The following is a 23,980-nucleotide window of genomic DNA, read 5'->3' as shown; positions in this document are numbered from 1 at the left end:
GTTTAGATGTACACTGTTTTTTCAATTACCTTTCAAATGATGCAGCGGTGTGCTGCAAACAAAAGGCAGCTTAAAAACATGAAGGTTGATTTACTAAAATATACTGTGCACTACAGGTGCACTGTAAGTGCAGTTGCTCTAGACCTGAGGGGAAGATCTTTAATGAGGGGAAGCTCTGCTGGTTTTCTATCACCCAATCACATGCAAGCAAAAATTCTGTTTTTTTTTCCATGCATGTCCCCTTCAGATCTACAGCGACTTGCCTTTAGTAAATCAACCCCTTAGTCGTAACAAGTGGTTAATCTACGTAAAGAAGACCAAACATAAAAAAGGCCCTAACTTACACCTCTACAGAACAACCCGGAATTTCTACCCAGGGTTGGGAATCACTTTTTACACCCCCCAAATTCAGACAAGCCCCTTTTGGCCACAAACTGCTTCTGCAACAGCCTGAGTGAGGAGTTCAGTGAGTTCAGAGCAGATAACAATACGCCTTGTCTACCACTGTGGACCTATTTTCAGGTCCGCAGCTGTGTTAAACACACTTTCAGAAGAGGCAACTTTAGCAGAACGTTAACTGAGCTGGAGCCAGTGTGCCTGGAAGGTGAACAACTTCAAAAGGCTACCTCACTTTCCTATGCTTGGATTCAGAACTACTGTGGCTCTTGTGATGACAGATTCAGAGAGAGCTGGTCGGTGGATTTAGGCATGTCAATAACGGGCAAGCAATGGTAAAGGGCATGCTTATTTTCTCACAAATGTTTCCTAAGTCCCACAACACAGGAAACGGCATATAAGATACTCAACCACTGGTATGCCACCCCAGTAAAGCTACATTCCTGGTTCCCGCAAACTCCTGACACATGTTGGTGCTGTCAGAATGCCAAGGGTACCCTTTTCCACATTTGGTGGCAATGTTCTTTAATCCCCCCATTCTGGTCTAAGGTCAAGGAGATTATATCTCAGATCACAGAGACCAAGTTAAGTCTTGACGTAGCATGTTGTTTTCTCCACATCACAAACTTTTTTTTTAAGAGATATAAAAATTCCCTGTCTAAACACTTACTGAACACAGCTAAATCTCCTATACCGCTCTTTTGGAAATCGTCTCCCGTACCAACCATTCAGGAGTGGCTGCACAGGATCACTGACATTTGTGAGATGGAGGAGACCATTGCTCAGTCAACTGACAAAATTGAACGATACCATTAAACTTGGTCTCCTTGGTTCATGTTTAAATACTCCCAGGCTTATGAGAACCTGAAAATTACACATTAGGACTAGAGAAGGACTTCACCTTCCAAGTGTTCCTTGAACTGAATCTAAAACACTTTACAAATTATTGATTTTATTAACTTGGATTTTCTTCTACAATTGGAATAGTCTAGAACAGATAATATAATGTGAATTAACATAATTATATACAGTGTGACTCATATAAATTATATTGAATTACTAAGCTTCCACCTTTTCCCTACCACTCTTTTCCCCTAACTTTTCTCTACCTTTCACTCAGTTCTTTACCACTCTAAGGTACCTTCCTCTTTAAGTTTTTTCAGATAAGGATATTCCCATAAGCTGGTATAAAATTCTACAATATTATTCAACTGTTTGAGTATCTTTCTCGATCACCGCATAAGCACTGAATGTATTTGTTATATAGTATATTGTTTCAACCTATATCCGTAATTTTGCTGACTTGGAGTTGCAACTCCATACCTGTATTTACATTCTTCTTTCAATAAATTGATGTTAAAAAAAAAATGCCCTAACAACATCAAAATAAACATTAAAAAACCCCACAAGAAAAATGAAAACCTCAAAATATGAACCCTGAAAAAATAAATCAGCCTAACTTAAAGTAAAGGCCCTATCAACTAAAATAAAAAAATAAAAAGATGTAATAGCCTCACAAAAAACACCAAATAGCAGCCCCTGATACAAAAGCTCTTTTTCTTTTCTTTTTTTTTTTAAAGGTAAGCCTTGCAGCAAAAATAAATACATAAATAAATAATGACAAAAAAGTCCATGCAGTGAATTATGGCTTTAACAAAATTATCCTCAGTAACTGTGCAAAAATTAACTGGGAATGCAAATCTCAAACCCACAAGATTCATCTCTACCACATGTTATTGGCGAACCCGAATCCCTTTTTGTCAAATAAACATACATGCTCATATTACATATTCACACCTGTGAAGAAGGAAGGAAAAAGCAAACAATGAACCTTCGGCTGATTTGTCTTGGAGAAAAACAATAGCAATTTCTACTTCTCTAAGAGATGAAGTTGCAGAGGGTTGCAACCGATGCCACCATTCTGCTTATTGCTACCACTTGCCTAGAGTGTCTCTTGATCTTGCCTACTACAGTTGCCAATGCTTTACCCACATTTGTTACCTGTGTATTGTCCACATTTTGTCCAGAATGTTATTGCATTACTCCCAATTAGTTTAAGAGATCCCCTTGCCCTAGTTGGCAAGATCCCCTTGCCAACCAGTTAGGTCATAATGCTTCTCACTGTATGTCAGTGTTAAGACACCTCAAAAACATTCTTCAACTGAGGGCTAAATTTATATATAACAGAAACACCACATTTGGCCACCAGATGGCACTAACTATCCAACTACAAAACTCCTATGATAGCTCCATCTAGCCGCCAGATTAGGTATTTTCCCTTTAAATCAATAGAAACATTCAATCAGCACAGAAAATAGCCCAGTAAGATCTGATTTTGCCCTCATATGCACAGAACGAATTTACATGCACTTTTATTGGGTGACTCCTTAAAGTGGCTACAAAGAAAAGACTTAGTACTTACCTATCCTACCACCCGTGACAATAGTATCCAGTGTCTTCATGAGCAATACTGGATGAAACATATTTAGCCTCCACCACACTTCAGGGTGTGTCGGATGCCTGGTGCAGGGCTCCTTAATTTCCCCCATGGGCTCTGACATCACTATTTTGTCCTGTAGAGATGTAGGGCCAGATGGAGGAACCACAGCATGCATAGAAAGACCAGGCATCTGACACTTCTGGAAAAGCAGTTGCTGATGATTTTAAGCTAGTGTAGAATGGGCTTTTTTGTGGTACGTTGTGCTTTGATATATCATGTTTTGGTATCAATATTATTATTTTACATTTTCTAGTTAGCTATTTTTTAATGGGCACATAACTGTTTAGTATACGGTGTCATATATGAGTAGTTTTTCTGTTTTAATTGGTTTACAATGCACAGTATCCTTAATCTTAATTTCTATTTTTTTTGCTTTATAAGACAGTTTGTGTCCTCCTTTAGGCTATACTGTTTGGTGAGTTACTACATTGTGCGATATGTGTACTAATCCTTTTGTGTTGAATATTGACTCTAACTGATTTTTATTCAGTAAAGGGTCACACCTCTGGCAAACATTATGCGGATACACCAATAAATAGCAATAAAAAGTGAAATTGTGTTTTTTTGGCGTAACGAAATGGAACTGATGGTGGAAGTTAAGCCGAAATTTGCTATCATTTGTTTTACAGCCATAAATTAAATGTACTACTAAATCCTGATTTTTACTACAATGCATGTGAAGTTATAATTTTTTTTTTTTATTAAATATACATTATTTTTCTTATTTTCATTATCTATTTAGCAGTGACTCTTTAATTTGGTCTGCAGAGTACATTATAGAATTTGGAAAGTTAAGGCAGCTTGTATGTGCCATTAACCAACAAAAAAAAAAATCCTGGAATTTTCTATAAATCAGGTAAAATTGTTTGTGAATTAAATCTGAAAATGTGGGAAACTATAGGGTTGGTGCCTTTGTGATGATGTATAGGAGGTTTAACAGCAGGTGCAGAGGCCATAGACAGTGCATAGTTGGGTACAAGGTTCAAGACTATTATCTACAGGCACACACGCATAATGAAGAGAGGGTAAGAATGCTACTGATTTATACACATAGCAGATCATCGTGTTCTTATTTATCATGTGTATTTCTTTAGATTCATGTTATTCAGTTCTCTTCATTTAATTTTCTCTCACTTAGAATGACTAATTCACTCATGTGTGAGATAATAGAAGTTTCAAAGGTTATCACAATTCCCAAAGCATTAATGTACATCTGTCATTTTAAAAATTTGAATAGCTGGCTTTAGTAATAAAATGTAGGCGCTCAGAGACCTCTGCACATGCCATGGTTGCCTGGAATCCCAGCTTTCTCTAATAGTCACATTTTCAATAGACACTCTTCAATTTTTCCTGTTTTGAACCTTCCTGCCTTCTGCACCTCATATTTGACCCACCCGGTCACTAGGGATTTCTGGAACTAATTCAGAAAATGTTCAGGAGTGTCAGAATTTGTCCATTAGAGTACCCAAGGATCTTGTGCTCATGCAGATGTCTGAAGGTATGTGCATCTACTGGATGCTTGCATTTTATTATCATAGTTAACAAATGTACTTGAACATATTTCTTTTTTTGTCCTTTATTGCTCCTGGTGTGTGTCTTTTCATTTCTAGCTTTGATTTCCTTTACTGACAGAGTACTCAATTAAGGTGAAGAAACAACTGATGACTTGTCAAACCTACTGGGCCAAGTATGACATGAAAGTAAGCCCTGTAGTGGATTTATATTTAAAGTGATTGTAAAGCTTTGTTTATTTAAAAAAAAATAACAAACATGTCATACTTACCTCCACTGTGCTCAGAGTGGCCCCGAACATTCTAATAATGTGGGATTTATATTAATTACCCTGATATTGATTGGAACTACACATTCAACAAAGGCTAGCAACTTAATGGACTTATTGTAGAACAATTTCTGGATCAGACAGTGAAAGTCCCAACAAGAAAAAAAAAGCTCAGTTGGACCAGTTAATTTCAAATAACACAGAGCTCATTATAGATGTGCAAATTAATTACAATTTGTAAAATAGTAATCATAATGTATTAATATTTTCCTTACATTACAGGAAAGAGAACACAAGTCCGTTTATATATATATACACACACACACACACACACACACACACATATATATATATATATATATATATATATATATATATATATATCCCTTATACACAATCCTATACCCACAGTTGATCCAGAGGAAGGGGAAAAGCCCAGCAAAGCATGATCCAAATTGCTACAGCAGGGGAAAAAATTCCTGCCTGATTCCTCGAGAGCCAATTGGATTTTCCCTGGATCAACTTTACCTATAAATGTTATATTATGTACATTTAGGAAAGACCACTCAAGCACAGAGCCTCCTTTTGAGATTTGGTGTTTACTGGTTTAAAACAGTTTTTTTGCTAGAAAATTACTTTGAACCCCCAAACAATATATTTTTTTTCTAACACCCTAGAGAATAAAATGGCGGTTGTTGCAATACACTTTTTTTGGAAAAAATACACTTTTTTGAATAAAAAAATAAGACAACAGTAAAGTTAGCCCAATTTTTTTTCATATTGTGATAGATGATGTTACGAGTAAATTGGTACCCAACATGTCACGCTTCAAAATTGCACCCGCTCGTGGAATGGCGACAAACTTTTACCCTTAAGAATCTCCATAGGCGATGTTTAAAAAATTCTACAGGTTGCATGTTTTGAGTTACAGAGGAGGTCTAGGGCTAGAATTATTGCTCTCGCTCTAACTATCGCGAGATACCTCACATGTGTGGTTTAAACACCGTTTACATATGCGGGTGCTACTCATGTATGCGTTCGCTTCTGTGCGCGAGCTTGGTGGGATGGGGCTCGTTAAAAAAATTTTTTTTTCTTATTTATTTTACTTTTTATTTTCACACTGTTCTTTCAATAAAAAATTGTGTCACTTTTATTCCTATTACAAGGAATGTAAACATCCCTTGTAATAGAAAAAAAGCATGACAGGACCTCTTAAATATGAGATCTGGGGTCAAAAAGACCTCAGATCCCATATTTACACTAAAATGCACTAAAAAAAAAAAAATCTACTGAGCTGGCCAGAACCACCTCTGGTGGGAGTTCCACATTTTCACAGCTCTTACTGTGAAGAAACCTTTCCATATTTGGAGATGAAATCTCTTTTCCTCTAGGCGTAAAGAGTGCCCCCTTGTCCTCTGTGATGACTTTAAGGTGAATAACGCAACACCAAATTCACTATATGGACCCCTTATGTATTTGTACATGTTGATCATATCCCCCTTAATCTCCTCTTCTCAAGAGTGAATAAATTCAGTTCCTCTAATCTTTCCTCATAGTTGATCTCCTCCATGCTTCTTATCAGTTTGGTTGCCCTTCTCTGCACTTTCTCCAGTTCCCCGATATCCTTTTTGAGTACTGGTGCCCAAAACTGAACTGCATATTCTAGATGAGGTCTTACTAATGATTTGTACAGGGGCACAATGATCTCTCTCTCTGCAGTCCATATGTCTCTTAATACAAGAAAAGATTTTGCTCGCTTTGCAAACTGCAGCTTGGCATGCATGCTATTATTAAAGAGGAAGTAAACTCTGATGGGTTTTACTTCCTTTATATTCCCCTGCAAAGTAAAAGCATAATGTGCCACTTACCTTGCAAACAAAGCCTGCGATGTTCACGATGTCCCCACTGCTGGAAGCATCCATCTTCACCCCTTTTCTTTCCGGGGCCACAGACTCCGGCTCTGTGACTGGCCGGAGCCACGTGACGTCACTCCTGCGCATGCCCGTGGGAGCTGCCAGTCACGGCACACGATGGGGAATAAACAGTACGGAGGGTTGTTTCTTCACTGCGCATGCACCGATGACATCATTGGCATATTACAAGGCAAATATCTCCTAAACGGCGCACATTTAGGAGATATTTTCAGTACATATAGGTAAGCCTTAGTATTGGCTTACCTATATGTAAAAATATACAACCACTTTAAGCTAATGATCTATCAAAACCCCCAGATCCTTTTCCACTATGGATTCCCCCAGTTGTACTCCCCCTAGTATGTATGATGCATGCATATTCTTAGCCCCCAAGTGCATAACTTTACATTTATCTACATTAAACCTCATCTGCCACATAGTTGCCCAATTAAATAGTGCATTGAGGTTGGCTTGTGAATTGGAGACAGCCTGTAAGGACGTTATTCCACTGCATAGTTTTGGTGTCATCTGCAAAGACTGAAATGTTACTTTTAATCCCAGACCCTATCTCGTTTATAAATATATTAAAAAGTAAGGGTCCCAACACTGAATCGTGGGGTACACCACTGATAACCTTAGACCATTCAGAGTAAGAATCATTAACCACTACTCTCTGAATTCTGTCTTTTAGCCAGTTTTCTATCCATTTACAAACTGATCTTTCCAAGCCTGTAGACTTTACCTTACACACAAACGCTTTTGCAAAATCCACACCCACCCCTCTGTCCAAGGTTTTACTTACCTCTTCACAAAAAGAAATCAGATTTGTTTCACAACTTCTGTCTTTCATGAATCCATGCTATCTGTTTAAAATATTTTTTTTCCAGCAAGAACTTATCTATGTGGTCTTTTATTAAACTTTCCAGTATCTTCCCAACTATAAAGTTAAACTTAATTTCAGAAAGGCTAACTTCACTAAAGATGGCCATACAATGGGCCAAGGGCCTGCCTGATTGCATACAAACTGAAAGTGTTTAGGTTTGACCTCATATTATATGGTTTTGGTAAATCTAAAGGAAAATTGTACAGGAAAATTGTATAATGTATGACCAGCTTAAAGTGTTAGTAAACCCACAACAGTAAAGTCTGTATATACAGTAAAGTAAAAATAGAAAAGGTACTAGTGGATTACAAAAAATATCAAGATTAAGTGCAATAATAAATAGCTGCTAAACTCCTGTGATGTCACCAACACCAATAATGAATTGAGAATAGATAAGATGGAGCAGTGCTATACAAATACACCAACTTGAAAAGTCATGTGATAGTGACGCAACATGTCGGGAGGAGCCGGATGAAATCATTTTCGGTCGTGGTCGAGGCCGAAAGTTTTTGATTTAACACTGTTGAACATTTCAGTTTTGAAATGTAAGTTACTACTTTTGACAAATAAAAATTATTTTATTGAATACTACATTATGGAGATTCTTTTTATCCCTATGTATGACCCCTGAATTGGAGGAGAGCTAGAGAGAGGTCTATAAGGACGTGAAGCACATAGGAGAGGAGCCTCTCACTATCTGTAGCTACAGCCGTTTCCCTGCATCACCGTGTCATAATCAAAGAGGAGAGAAGTGGAGTTTGCCACTGAGGACTACACAGATGCGTGATTAGACCCACTTGGAGTCTCCATTAGAAGTGAGAGGCTGGGGCACACTGTGCACGGATTGTGAAAGGGGGGCACATTCTTTGCACATTTGAAGAGACAATATATTTTTTATATTTTTTACTTTTTTCTATTTCTATTTTTATACACTTTATGCACTAGTGTTATTATATATTGTTAATATTTCACATTGATCATTTTTGAAACAATTGTATTTTAAATAATTGCACTGAATTTATAATGAAATGTGTATATTATTAATAATGTTTTATTTACATAAATATTGAACATTGTTTATGCACATTAGGAACGTTAAACTTTATTAATTTATTGCACAGATAGCACCTTACTTATTGGAATCAGTGCTATATTTTTTTATATTTGCCACATATCTATATTGGTGTATTTGTATAGCGCTACTCCATCTTATCTATTCTCTATATACAGTAAAGCAAGTTATACTCACTGTGGAACCAAAGGAGTAATCCTCTGCATTGTGTAAAAAGGCTGTTTGATCCTGTCTTCTCTGAACCTCCCCTTCTTCCACAGTCCCCAAACCAAACCAAGCTGCACATGCTCAGTTTGGTGAGTATTGCTAGAGAGTTTTTTTTTTTTTCTTGGGAGAGTGCATGTGATCAGCAGAGGGCCAATCAGCACTGTCCAGACAGAGGGTCAGGGGTCCTGGATCCTCATTGCACAATCAAGAGAGAATGGAAACTCCTCCTTTAACCAGACACTGATCAAAGTCACTGCTCTAACTACTGATGAGAAAAGGTATTTAGTTTAGTTTATATTTCCTAAAACGATTGCATTTCCATGTTCTGTGTACTGCGGGAGACCAGATATACTGAATGCAGGGTCTGTATTTAGTAACACTTTAAGGGTAGGTTCACACTGTTGCGATCCGATTTTGCTCCAACTTTCAGTGCGATTGTGTAATGCAACTTGGGTGCAACTTGGATGTTACTTTGTAGTTTTTTGTATATTCTATGGGACAAAATTGTGCTGGAATCACTCCAAAGTAGTATAAGAGCCTTTTCCAAGATTGGACCATACCAAGTTGCATTGGTGTGAACGGGCACTATTGAAAGCAATGGGGTTGATTTACTAAAACTGGGAGTGCAAAATCTGGTGCAGCTTTGCATAGAAACCAATCAGCTTCTAGATTTTTGTCAAAGCTTAATTGAACAAGCTGAAGTTAGAAGCTGATAAATTACTGTGCACAGCTACACCATATTTTGCACTCTCAAGTTCTAGTAAATGAACCCCAATGTAATGTCCATTGACATGCAATTCTGTGCGACTCCAGTCACATCTGAAATCACACTAGTGTGAGTAGAGCCTAAATTGAACTTTTTACTCCATAATATTCATTTAAAAAAAAATCCTAAAAATGTACACAGAAGACAAGTAAAAATGTTTTAAGGACATTCTAAACAACTTTATTTGCCCATATATTCCAATGGGCAACAAATAGATAAAAAAAAAAAATAAAACCTCAATTCTAGAATAAAAAGAAAAAAATTAGAAAAATCTAGAAGTGAAGTGCATTTCAGAACTACAAGGAATGCAAAAAGAGCTGCAAGCGGAATTCAGGACAGCTAAAATGGAATAAAGATGAACATAGCAAGTTGACCACAAATGAAAAGTAAAAAGCAGATATTTTAGAGTAGAACCCAAAACAAACATTCTTTATTCATTATTCATTTTGAATAGAACAGAGTAAGGGAAGGTAATAACCTCTGTCAGCTTTTTTTGCCATCTGTGTGGGGACTGGGGAGATTTCCCTTCCCTTCCTGTCCCATAGCTAAAAGCAGGAAGTGAGAAAATCCCTCTAAAGTAAGGGAAACCCTTGTTGTCATCAGGGTCACCAGAACTAGGGTCCTCATTGGAAGATTTCCCATCTATTTCTTAACCGATGACATTTCAAAATTTGGAATTTTCTTTAATTTTCGGTTTTAGTGATAACAGTAAAAACAGCACAAATAGAGAGGGTCAATCTCCATAATGGGGGTCAGACAGCAATAAAATATGAGAGGGGTTTTAACTCCTCTCCACTTTATCCAAAACTACAAAAACAAAAACCACAAAAAAAAAAACAAAAAAGTTTTGCCTTCAGTTATACTTTAAGTACATTTTTTTTCTTCAGTTTACAAGATTAAAAAGGACAGATTTGATAGTAACACAGATTAGACAAAAATAATGTAAATAAATCAGCAGGAAAATTCTGCTTTTACACCTCCTTAAAGACTGGATGAAACCAATAAATAGGTTTCCTTTGGGCCCAATACTTGAGTCAACAAATTTGATCTAATAGTACAAATGGTGATGTAAAACTATTTCTGTGCTCTAGAAAAAACTCAGATAAAACAAGAAGATATGAAGAAAATATAAAATAGAGCACACAGCACAGAAAGAGTGAATATTTACCTGTCTATTTCATCATAACAGTTACAACGTCATCAATAATCAATTCCCATCAACTTGAGCTGAGACACTAGTGCTGATGTCCAACAAGCAATCTGCAAATGCAGGCCTAAATTAGTTTCAGCACACATAATTACTTGACAAGTGGCTCATGCAGATGAATGTCCGGAGTCCACATAGACAAAAAGACAGTATTAAATGGAATACTTAGATCTGCTAAGGTACATCAGTCTTGCAGCTTTGAATCATGAAACTGTTCCAAATAAACACCAAAAACTGTAATAACATCTCTGTTTTACATCTTTTTGGTCTACTAGCATACTAGCACATTATGCCTTTACTTTGCAGGGAAGGGGAAAACTTTTTTCCCCCCACAGGGTTTACTTCCTCTTTAATGACCCTGTAATCTGTTTTTCAGGAAATAGTTTCTTACCATGTTTTTTGCCTCCTTGCCGCATTCTCTATGAGCTCCAGAACCTTTCCTTTTCGCCTTCACTTCTGGTCATGTGCACTGCTCTATGCACACTATAAAACCTATAGTCCACAGATCATCTCTGGAGCAAGCAAGAGAGGGTGGCTACATTCCCACATACCATAGGACTGTAGATAATAAAAGTAGCCACCCTCTAACAGGAAGTTGGATTACAGCAGGAAACAAAAAAGAAATTTGGAGATTCAGAATGATAGCAATAGGAGGTACTTTTTGATTAAGGAAAACATACTTGAGTTGAATATACAATATACAATATATATATATATAAAGTTCTTTGAATTGTGAATGACTTTGTAAGTTACAGATAAAACTGAGGGACAGACATGGATAGTACACTTATCAATACAATTTGGAGTGCATCAAATCTATCCTATACCAACATACACAGTGTATACAGATATACAGTGTTACTCAACCTTTTTTCAGTCAAGACACCCTTTTAAATTGTGCACAATCTTGAGGCACCCCAATCTAAAATGCAAAAAACAAAACAAATAGTTTTTCATAATGCAGCAACATTCACACTCATAGGACACCCAACGTTACAGGTGATTTATTCTTCCTAAGCAAACACACCTTAGCAGACTGGTACTAACTAGTATTCCAGTGTTTCTCTTCTCTTTCAGTTTCTCTCCATCAGTCAGCTAATGTGACCCCAGTGCTTATGGAGAGGGGCAGGGGACAGGCACACAAGGATGCTGTGCAGGTGCCCGATGTCCTCCAACTGATGATGCATTTTTGCACTTTTTGTGACAGCGTATGTGTGCTGTAAATCAACTCTAATGCCCTGTACACACGATCAGACTTTCCGACGGAAAATGTGCGATCGGAGCTTGTTGTCGGAAATTCCGACCGTGTGTAGGCTCCAACGGACTTTTTCCATCGGAATTTCCGACACACAAAGTTTGAGAGCTGGATCTAAAATTTTCTGACAACAAAATCCGTTTGCGTAAATTTCGATCGTGTGTAGACAATTCCGACGCACAAAGTGGCGCGCATGCTCAGAATCAAGCAGAAGACCCCCACTGGCTATTGAACTTCATTTTTCTTGGTTCGTCGTACGTGTTGTACGTCACTGCATTCTTGACGTTCGAAATTTCCAACCAACTTTGTGTGACCATGTGTATGCAAGACAAGTTTGAGCCAACATCCATCGGAATGGATGTATTTTGTTGTTGGAATGTGTGATCGTGTGTACAGGGAATTATAGTGAACATTAAAAAAGCTCTGTACAAGTGAAAAATGGCAGGGTAACTTGTGTCTCAGAGGTGACATGCAGTGTAACAGAGTCCAAGGCATTGGTGATAGACTGTACCCTGCTCTAAATTGTGAAAGTTTCTCTTTTTGCACTAGTGATCACCCTGCTTGGAATGCACACAGCCACTAACCAGATATAACATGGAGACACTCTACACTTTGCAGGCCCATGGTCTCTGAAAGTGTTCCTCTCACGGCAATCACATGAAAGGGCCCAGGTATTGGTCCAGAAATGTTACTTTTCTATGTGATCTTACAAGAATAGGGAGCTTTACAGTATGAAATAAGCTTGTGGGACATATTTCATTTATGATGTACACCATGACCAGATGGGTGGCCTTGCAACACCCTTTTAATCACAGGGTCAATTCCAGTATGGCGTGCCAGAGGAATATACCATATCTCACAGCCTCAATACAAAGGCTGCAAGGTCTGTCACCTGTTGCCAAGTACACATCCTTCTGTTCTCGTAAATCTCCTGCCTCCACACATATCGCCACATAAACTCTTCTCTTAGAAAGGTGTATAGACTCTCTCCTTGAGACAGCAATGGACTTTAACATGATTTGCCCTGCACTGCAGCATGGCCCATGTAAATTGGAACAATAAACTTACTTCTGCACAGTTACGTAGAACTATGTAAGGGACATTTTATAAGCAATAGACTTACTTTAAAGCCTGTGGTCATATACCATAGTCATACCCAATAAATAATAATCATAATTTGTGGTTGTGTCTTCCAGAATAACAAAAGTGGCTAAATGACATGGTAAAACCACGAATAGGACCCACAGAAACCAGAAATGAAAAGAGGTTTGTGCTTCTCTACAGCACTCTTGGGAAGGAGATGTTAGAAAGAAAGAAAAACTCAATAAAAGCAATAGTATCCTGAAGAGATATGTAGACTTGGTTCTGAAATCTGTCAATTATGAATGAGCTGAAATAAACAGTTAGCCATTTGCTGGAAATTATGGATCGTTAATAATAAAGGAGGAAAAAAAGCACTGATAGGCATCCCATGGGTACCATTTTTCCTTTGCTGAGTCACCTTTGTATATTTCCTTGTTATAAATAAACTGACAGCAGCGTGACAACTGGTTTATATTATCATTATCTTATGATAATGTTATTTCATAAAGCCTAACAGGAAGTTCTAACTATATCCAGCTAGTGAGGAATCTACATATGGGAGAAATAATAGAAACTTTCACATACCGGAGGGAAACAATTCAAAGAGAGGGAAATTCTGGAGGAACAAAGGTCATGTGCTAAAAATGGAGATTATGGGAATGGATGATTACAGTCCCTACCATTGATAGATTTTTTACTGCTCTGCTGACATAGGAACTATAACAACTCACTTCATATACCATAGAAAAACTACCATTTACCTGCCTATAATGGATCGGATCCCCAAAAAAGTACTCCAGACTATGGCAGCATTTAGGATTCATTCCCATGCATGTGTTACTTACAGCCAAAAGCAAATCTGACTGTAATATTGGCGTTTTAATATTTAATCACACTTTACATTTAAGTCTGTTTTTCATTGAGTTGACATGTGTTTTGATGTTTTCAACAAGCAATTGACCAAAGACAATATAATGAGCATTGCAATATGCTATTGTGCTATTTCCAGTCATACAGTTGTTGGCATTTCACATCCATTTGACTTTGCTTCCTTGGACAATATTCTGAGCATCAATGTACTTTAACCTTTTGCTGCCCATGTAACACATATTGGTGGTGGCAAAGCGGGTGTGCTTTAATGACCACATGAGGTTTCTGTGCTGAGAGCGTGCTCATTGCGTTCTCCCAGCAACATTACTGAGCTGTCAAAGACAGCTCCCAATTTCTAGTAAGAAATGGAAGTTGGTGGGACCTGCTTCTAATCACGTGACCACTGTGACAGCCAATCACAGTGGTCATGTAATTGGGAAAACCTTCCCAGCCCCCAGGAGTTAATAGACCAGTTAAAGGGGTGCTAGAGTTGAGCAGGAAGGGGTGAAATTAGACATAAACCCTCACTGGATAGCATTTAGTTTGCTAATGTACTGTGTTTATCATAAACATGTATAACATTTACAGTTTTCACTTTTTTTCATCCTTTTTTGCATATCAGTGCTCCTGATTTCTTTTAGCCTCTTGCAGCCATTTACCGTCTACATGAACTTGCTCCAGCATCTGCTGCACATTTTTGCCCTGGAAACCAACCTACTTAACTCAGTGAGTTTTTGTTCATTGACCATCAAGGTAAATTTGTATAAAGATCACACATGTATCTCAATATGCAAAATTCAACCCTAGCCAAATCCTCTTTAGTTTTGTATAGAGTGGGGAAAAGGTTATAAACTCTTATGCCCTGTACACACGGTCGGATTTTCCGACGGAAAATGTGTGATAGGACCTTGTTGTCGGAAATTCCGGCCGTGTGTAGGCTCCATCACACATTTTCCATCGGAATTTCCGACACACAAAGTTTGAGAGCATGCTATAAAATTTTCCGACAACAAAATCCAATGTCGGAAATTCCGATCGTGTGTACACAAATCTGACGCACAACGTGCCACGCATGCTCAGAATAAATTAAGAGACGAAAGCTATTGGCTACTGCCCCGTTTATAGTCCTGACGTACGTGTTTTACGTCACCGCGTTCAGAACGATCGAATTTTCCGACAACTTTGTGTGACCGTGTGTATGCAAGACAAGTTTGAGCCAACATCCGTCGGAAAAAATCCATGGATTTTGTTGTCGGAATTTCCGATCAATGTCCGACCGTGTGTACGGGGTTACTGGGCAGACTTCCCCACACTTTTGGCTCTGTGACACAAAGACATAAACTGGGGGGGAATGGGTGTCACTGGAACAGAACGACACAGACAGTAATGTGAACCTACAGTACATCATGCTACAATGTACAGACTTTTGAATAACCCATATGGCTAAATATTGGTACCGGTTAAATCCAATAATGAGAAGAAACAATCAGCATGCCAAATGCAGATCCAGATGAAAGGATTACAGAAGTCCCATATCAGACAAAGAGATACACCAATGTTTTGAGGGGACAGTAGCCCACTTTCTCAAGGTCACAAGCAGAAAGTGCTTACTTGCCACCTTGATAAAGGGGGCTATTGTGCCCTCAAAAGGCTGTTATATCTCTTTTGCTGATATGGAACTTTAGCAATCCTTTTTTCAGATTCAGTGTGCGCCAGTTTCAGTAAATCTCCCCCACTCTGTTAGCATAACAGAAAGCAAGATGAGATCTCTTCAAAAATACAAACAGAAATAATAACCTGAATAAGGAAGTGGCTAAATGGGAGGGTCTACCTATTATCTCTACGTAAGGTGCAAACTGCACTGAAACTGCAGTATGCAGGTTTTTAAAAGGCCCCACACTAAGAGGCTAAGATGTGAACTGCCCCTTAATGATCATTTTATTCTTCCAATAAGGATGCATTTTACTTTAAATATATGGCTTCCTTTGTAGCACATTATAGCACTCGTTGAAATCAATATGGTTTCACTGTAAAGAAGCAAGCACAAATAAATCACAGGAGCTCTCTTTTTAGCCCAGAAATCAATGTTGACACATTAGGGCTATTAGCTTATTGAAAGTATAATGATGGATGGAATAATAGAGATTATCTAACCTAGTCTTGTAAACTGGGATTTGACATGGATTGCTACGATTTGTTCAGTGCAGATAGATATTTACTAATTCTTGTTGATGGCCCTTTTTCCATAATTGGTGACCTTTGGTAGTCTTCTTTATGCTCTCTTATATGTACTAACAGCAATCTATTTTCTCCTTTTCAGCACCATCAAATTCCCAGACTACAAAGTTTGCTATTGGATCCTACTGCTCCCAATAGTCTTTTTTTTTCTCATTTCAGAACCAGTTGTTTCTTTATTGTATTGTTACTTGTATGGCAGTCACATGGTGCAGGCTTGAAGTGTCCTAAACTTTTTTTTCATTTCATTACCACTTCGTGGATCATCACAGGACAGTTACACATCCAGTAGTATTGCTTCTGTAGAAATGGCACATATAAAATATGTTTTAACTCTGTTGAACTAAAACAGCTGTACAAAGTACAAAATAAAGAACTGTAACAGTCTCTAATAAGATTTTGTTACACGTATATATTCTAAAACACGTAACCAAGAAATTCAAATACAGTGTACTAAGTGAGGTGGTTATAACTTTAAGGCTAAGGAGCCTTAACTTAACATGAGAGTAGAATTTTGTGAAATTTTAGGTAATAGTTCTCATTCCCATCTAGAACTTTTTTTTCTATAACCATTCTATAATCTAATTAACCAATGGTTTCTATTGGGCTACAGTAAGAGAGGATGGGGTCATCCATATGATACCTATGGCTTAGTGAGCTGTAAACATAGTTTTTGCAAGAATATTCTAGTATAATGTAGCCAATATTCTTTGTTTATATTCTAAACCACTTAACCAAGAAGTTCAAATACAGTGTACGGAGTGAGGTGGTTATAACTTTAAGGCTAAGGAGCCTTAACTTAACATGAGAGTAGAATTTTGTGAAATTTTAGGTAACCATTCTATAATCTTATTAACCAATGGTTTCTATTGGGCTACAGTAAGAGAGGATAGGGTCATCCATATGATACCTATGGCTTAGTGAGCTGTAAACATAGTTTTTGCAAGAATATTCTAGTATAATGTAGCCAATATTCTTTGTTTATTAGTGTTCCAAATTCACACATGTCAGGCGTTTGGGGAAAAGGGAGTTGCAGTTAGGTGGTAAGCACAAAAACAATTTGCTGCCAGAAGCAGATATACTCTGGCAACCCCAAATAGGTTGCATGAAATCTGCTTAGGGTTCTTTTCATTGTATATAGTTGGGGGTGGCTATATGTCCTATTTTGTGCAGTCAAACAGGAGCTAGATGTGTTAGGTGTATAATATACAATTGAATGAATCTATTAATAACCGCTGGTGAAACCAACATTTGGGAGATGCATATATCAAACATACCTCTGTAGACATATTAGTCAGAAGTAGGGGCTTCCATTTAGTATCAATAGCCAGTGGAGTTTTACCCTAACTTAGTTTGTAACAAGTGCAAATAGACAGTAGATATTAACACTTCTGTTAGTGGGTATTTAGAGAGAATTATCCTGGTCCTGGTCCAAACCATGGTGCTAAGATAGGAACCTATAGAAGAAACTACATGATACATTGTGTCTGTCCTGTAATTGCATGAATGAGTCCACTTCCCCTGTAAATGTCTGCAAGAGTTATCCCATAAGGATTAATTATCTGGGAGGTCCTGTAACAAAGTGAGACATTTACCTCAATCCACACTGGTTTGGCCAGTTTTAAAATGGGTAGGTGGTGCTTGCAGGGGAGTAGCTTAGGGGGCCACTGGAAATTTCAACATTTGTTTGGTCCCATGTGCTAAATCTGCTTCCAATATATGGGGCTCTACAGGGAGGACCCATGTGGTTAGGTGTTATTGTTCTCCTGCCAAGTAATAAAGAACATATTCAGAAGTGCCATATCAGCATTATAGTCCTTTTTTGTGTCGCTAGTTTTATTTTAGCTATAGTGGTAGCCCATATAAACGTTGAGAATAGAGAGTAAGTGCCTTTAAAATTTGTTTTAGTACTGTCATGGGCATTTGTGCAATTATACAGATACATTTTGGCAAAAGGATCATTTTAAGTAAGTTAATTCTGCCTGCAACAGACAGGGGCAGCTTAGACCACACCTGCAAGGTTATGCTTAATAATTTGAATTAGTGGACCAATGTTCTTTAAGATGGCCTGGGAGAGGGCTTACATAATTGCAATCCCCAGGTATTAAAAGGAAGTAATAATGATGAGAGGAGACTGAGGTGTGGAAGAAGAATATGGCTATAGACACCAATGGCATAAAGATAGACTTTTTCCAGTTAATTTTAAGCCCAGAACTGTATTAATATTATAATACAGGATTTATATAGCACCAACACTTTACAAAATGAAGGCAGACGTTACAGTTACAATACAATATAGTACAAGAGAAATCAGAGGGCCCTGCTCATTAGAGCTTACAATCTAAAAGGGAGGGAGGGTCAAGCAAAACAAAAGGTAATAACTGCGGTGGATGAGTTGATGGAGAAAGTAAAAACACAATAGGGGTTATTTACGAAAGGCAAAATAAAAAACAGCATTTTAGCTTGCACATGATTGGATGATAAAATCAGCAGAGCTTCCCCTTATTTCAGAGCTACCCCTCAGATCTACAGCGACTGCACTTCCTAGTGCACTTTCAGTACAATTTCAAGTGCACTTTGCACTTGTAGTTTGCACTTGTAGTGCAAAGTGGATTTGCCTTTCGTAAATAACCCCCAATGTGTTAGAAGCAGGATAGGCTCCTTTAAACAGAAGGGTTTTCAGGGATTGTCTAAGGATGGATAGATTAGAAGATAGTCAGACAGATTGGGGTAGGGAGTTCCAGTATTTTTGAGATATAATAGGAAAACATCAACATATAGGTCTGTTTGTTCAGTTAATTGCCCATAAGTAAAGCTGAGTTCACACAGGCTGAAAACAAACAGTCGGTTCCGCAGGAACCAGTTGACTGTTGGCCTGTGTGTACAGCTGTCTGTTCTACAGAAGCTGGTGTTACGACCTGTTTCTTTTGAAAGGGCATGCTAGAAAACTAGCATTCGATCAGCGCTGGCAGACAATATCTGCATGGGCTGATCAGTGTGTTATGGCAGGGGGGCAGTCCCACTGTCAGAACACAAAGGCACAGTGGGGGAGATTGCCACACTAACATTACTCGTGTTAGCACAGCGATCTCTCAATTGTTTTTGTTTATTCTGCTGTATTCAACAGCAAAAAAAAATGTATAGTTTGTGCCCAGCTTTATGCTTCTAAAGTGCTCCATTTGCTGGATGTTAATGGCTAGAGTCGCTATTGCTATAGCAAAGAGAAGGGGAGATAGGGGTAATGTCTAAAGATGCCAAGGCACATGTCTTTGGGATGTATCCTGATAATTGAGCCATAATTTGGGTCCTGTGGATATTAATTGTGGTTGACTTTCCAGGCATAAGGACTATTTGATTATCGTAAACGATAGAGAGTATGATAATATTCAGTCTGATAATAAGAGTGTCATTAAGACAGAAAATTATTTGAAAGCTTGCCAACATGGACAGACCTTACTTAAATAGAGTGAGGAAGGGTTAGAGCTTCTGTCGGTTTTTTGTTGCTGCATGTGACTTCTTGTCTTGACAGCCTTGCCCCGTATTTTTTGTTTAAGTGTCTCAGGGGCAGGAAGAAAAAGGAAATTGGCTTCAACCAAAAATGATGTAACTCATGAAAAATTTGCAAATTTTGGCAGATAGTTATGCTTTTAACTAAATCTCAGGGAAAATTGTCTCATCTTTGTGGAATGACAGAAAACAGAATCTACAGAACACGTGAATGTGCTTCATCCCTTTTTCCTGTGTTGAAAGGAATAAAGGCAGAGATATACTGTATATTAGTGAAGATAATTTCAGCCTGGTTTCCTGTTAGCCAACAGTTATAACTGAAAGGTGTTTCTGAAGTTCCTAGTCTGGCTATTGTTTGGAAGACTGACCTAGAAATAGCAGAATTACAGTGATACTTTGGGGTTGATTTACAGAGAAAATTGAGAAAATTGTCACAATTGCACTAATACGGCTACAATCAAATCAGGGTTGATTTACTAAAGGCAAATAGACTGTGCACTTTGCCAAGTGCACTTACACTGTGCAGGTGCAGTTGCTCCAGCGCTTAGTAAATTAGGTAAAGCTGCATTTTGCAAAGAATACTCAATCACATGTAAGGAAAATTTTTAAAAAACAGCATTTTTGCTTGCACATGATTGGATGATGGAAGTCAGTGGAGCTTCTGCTCATTTACTAAGCTCTGGAGCAACTGAACTTGCCTTTAGCAAATCAACCCCTTTGACTTGACGGTTCTTCCTGTTATAATGCTGGTGTGAGGAAACCTCATCTAGGTGATATGTTGGGATCTGTAGCGCCATCAAAAAAAAAATATGCATAAATCAAGAAATATTAACCTTTCGTGGCTTTTCTGTCTCAGAGGTGCAACAGGAAGAAAAAAAGAAAGAATAAAATCTTTTTCAAAATGTGAATTCCCTTTTACGTAGTTTTCTCCAGAACAGGTGTCCTAATTGTAAGTTTTCCCCTTATCTCATATTCTAAAATTGGACCCCCCCCCCCCCGAAAAATGGTAGCTATGCAAACACTAAAGTGGACCTTTCAGTAACTTTACAATTCTACATAAACAAATTCCTGACATTTACAGCAACAGTATCGACTTTCAAAAAAGCTGCGTCGTTTTTTATTAAAAAACAATTCCTGAGCTCTAGACATGTGACTTTGCCCAAGGTGAGATGATGTCATCATTTATAGGGGAAATGCTGCGCTATCTGGATGTTAGCATGAGTGCCTTGATGCAATGACACTAAAAAAAATTTAAAATGTGTTGACGTATAAAGTGCCTCCGTGCTGGTAAAGTAAATATATAAAGTGTTTTCATGCAAACGCCATAAAATTGATACAAAATAAAATCAAAAACTTCATGTATCAAATATAGTGATCCAAATACATGCAAAAAAAAAATATAATATATTTAAAGTGGGCGGCACAGTGGTGTAGTGGTTAGCACTTTCACCTAGCAGTAAGAAGGGTCGCTGGTTCGAATCCCAACCATGACACTACCTGCCTGGAGTTTGCATGTTCTCCCTGTGCCTGCGTGGGTTTCCTCTGGGTACTCCGGTTTCCTCCCACACTCCAAAGACATGCTGGTAGGTTAATTGGATCCTGTCTAAATTGCCCCTAGTATGTATGAGAGTTAGGGACCTTAGATTGTAAGCTCCTTGAGGGTAGGGACTGATGTGAATGTACAATGTATATGTAAAGCGCTGCGTAAATTGACGGCAATATATAAGTAACTGAAATAAAAATAAATAAATAAAGTGATCCAGTGATCAAAAGTATACACATAAGGTATATAAATATAAAAATCAATTATAATTAATGAAAGGATCTAATAAAACCCCATCTTATAACATCAAGGAACTAATCTGCTAGGAACCCACTATTACCACTAATTAATTAAAAACCAATAAAATTAATGCTATGGTCCATATGCAATTTAAAACAAATGAAAGCTGATGTCCTTGCATCTATGAACCCATCCCTTTATAGCATGTACACATTATGGGGTACATTGTCCCCATAGGTACTGCAACATAACTGCGATAGATCTCAACTACCCCCCAATAACTTTAATTATTACTCAAAAAACATTTTAGATCAAATTCTTTGTTTAACCCTCCCGGTGCCAGAGAGCCCAATTGGTGTATCCACCAAGATTCTTTCTTGCTGATCTCCCTTAAGTAATTGGAACCTCTTCAATGTCGCTTTGGGGCCTTTAGACCCCAAAATTGCATCCCTTCCGGGTTTTTATTATGCTTATCCCTAAAATGCACTGATAGTGCTTGTCAAAACCTTTGAGAATGTTCCTAACATGTTCTTCCATTCTGACCTTTAACGCTCTTTTGGTTCTGCCTACATAGATTAAGTTACATGGGCATTTAATAGCATACACAGCTCCAATCGTATCACATGAGATGAAATCTCTAATAGTGTACGACTGCTGGGTTTTGGGATTAATAAAAGATTTAACTTTCCTAGTATTATTTGGAACCCTTACACAGCTATAGTATCTACCATACCCATGGAACCCCTTAATGTCCCAGAACATCATCGGCCTCGGTGGGGGCGGTTCAACAACATTGTGCACTATAGTAAAGGTGGAGGGGAGGAGTCAAACCAAAGCACCACTTCCCAGTTACTTGATAAAGAGAAAAGAAGGGACTTTTGGCCATTGGATAGGCCAGGGACTTTAACGGTGCTTAATACACAAAATAGAAATTTGTTAAAGATAAAAAATATATTTTATTTATAAATCTGTTTTAAAAAAGACAGACAAAAAAACAGAACATTTATGTTTACAAAACAGTTAGGATAAAAGTAGGATACAATGCTTGATACCACTTTCTCAACATGTTTCGCTTTCTTAAGCTTCTTCAGGAGATATACTGTGGCATCAAAATTAACTATGAAATGAAGAAAATATATAAACCGTAAATAATCAAGTTGATATATAACACAATCACATGATATTGGGCTGATATACAAAAATATGGAAAGAACATTATTTGAAGGATATGAGTCATATATGTATATTAAAAAAAAAAAAAAAAAAAAAGCAGGAAAAAAGAAGAAATGTTCATCTTATCTAATATTTAAAAAGCTATAGATGTATGTTTCAATTCAATGGTGCACCAATAAAATATGCCCTTCAGCCCAGACTTCACATAGAAGGCATGCAGAGGGGGATAATTTGCAGTAGTATAAGGTGATTGAAAATCTCTAAGATAAAAAGATTATCAAATGTATTAAATGTCACCGAGGTGAACATTCAGAAGTTAATGTTTCAAGAGATACACATGATTAAGATCAAAATAATTAAATATAATTGATCATAGAATACCCTGTTTCCCCGAAAATAAGACCTAGCATGATTGTCGGTGATGGGTGCAATATAAGCCCTACCCCCCCAAATAAGCCCTACCCTGTTTCCCCGAAAATAAGCCCTACCCTGAAAATAAGACCTACAAGGACTTTAACTAGGGCTTATTTGGGGGGTAGGGCTTATATTGCAGCCATCACTGACAATCACGCTAGGTCTTATTTTCGGGGAAACAGGGTACCTATGCAGGTGAATAGAATCAATCCGATCTCAAGGTTACATCCATAGGATGGGTAAAAGGCAATATACACCTCTTGAATGAAGGGTTACAAACAGGGAAGAGTAGGCGCCAACAAGTTAGATGGAGTGAAGACCCCACATAAACTTCTGCGGGTCAGATAAAGCAGGGGGCGTCACTACTATTTCCTTAAGGCTGGAAGCCTAAAAAGTTAAAAAATATGTGTAACATCTTACATGTATTTGCTTCAATAGAATCAAAGAGATATCTATCAAAGAGCGCCAATTGCGAACTAGGACAGAGAAGTTGTTTAAAAAAAACTTACTTATACTCCATATGACATAAGAAGAGGAGACCCGGGAGCCCTAGGGGGCCACAATATTGTCTGACCAGCGTTCAGAGGGAATGACAGAGGGTGGCGGGGAGCGCCCCGCTATAAATCCCTCTCCAGCGTGGCGGCGTCTGACTCGCTGTCACGCCTCGGACCAAATAAGAGGACTGCGCATGCACATATCTCGGGGTCAAAGTACTGGCGGCGGTGTCAGTGACGTAAATACGTTCAGCTGACCGGCGGCCATCTTAGAAAGTCCTATGCCCAATTATGGCATAGGAAAACACTGTCCTCAAGGAAAACAAGGAGGAAAGAAAAAACGAAACTAAACCTCCGGTTTCCGAGGCAGATAAATAAAATATGGAAAAAATCATAGACCAGGAGAAAAAAGAAGCCACACGTAAGTCCTCATAGAAAGGGC

This window comes from Aquarana catesbeiana, linkage group LG01 (assembly GCF_042186555.1).
Source record: "Aquarana catesbeiana isolate 2022-GZ linkage group LG01, ASM4218655v1, whole genome shotgun sequence".
Classification (NCBI taxonomy): Eukaryota; Metazoa; Chordata; class Amphibia; order Anura; family Ranidae; genus Aquarana; species Aquarana catesbeiana.
The sequence above is the reverse complement of the archived record's forward strand: the minus strand, read 5'-3'. Positions refer to the sequence as shown.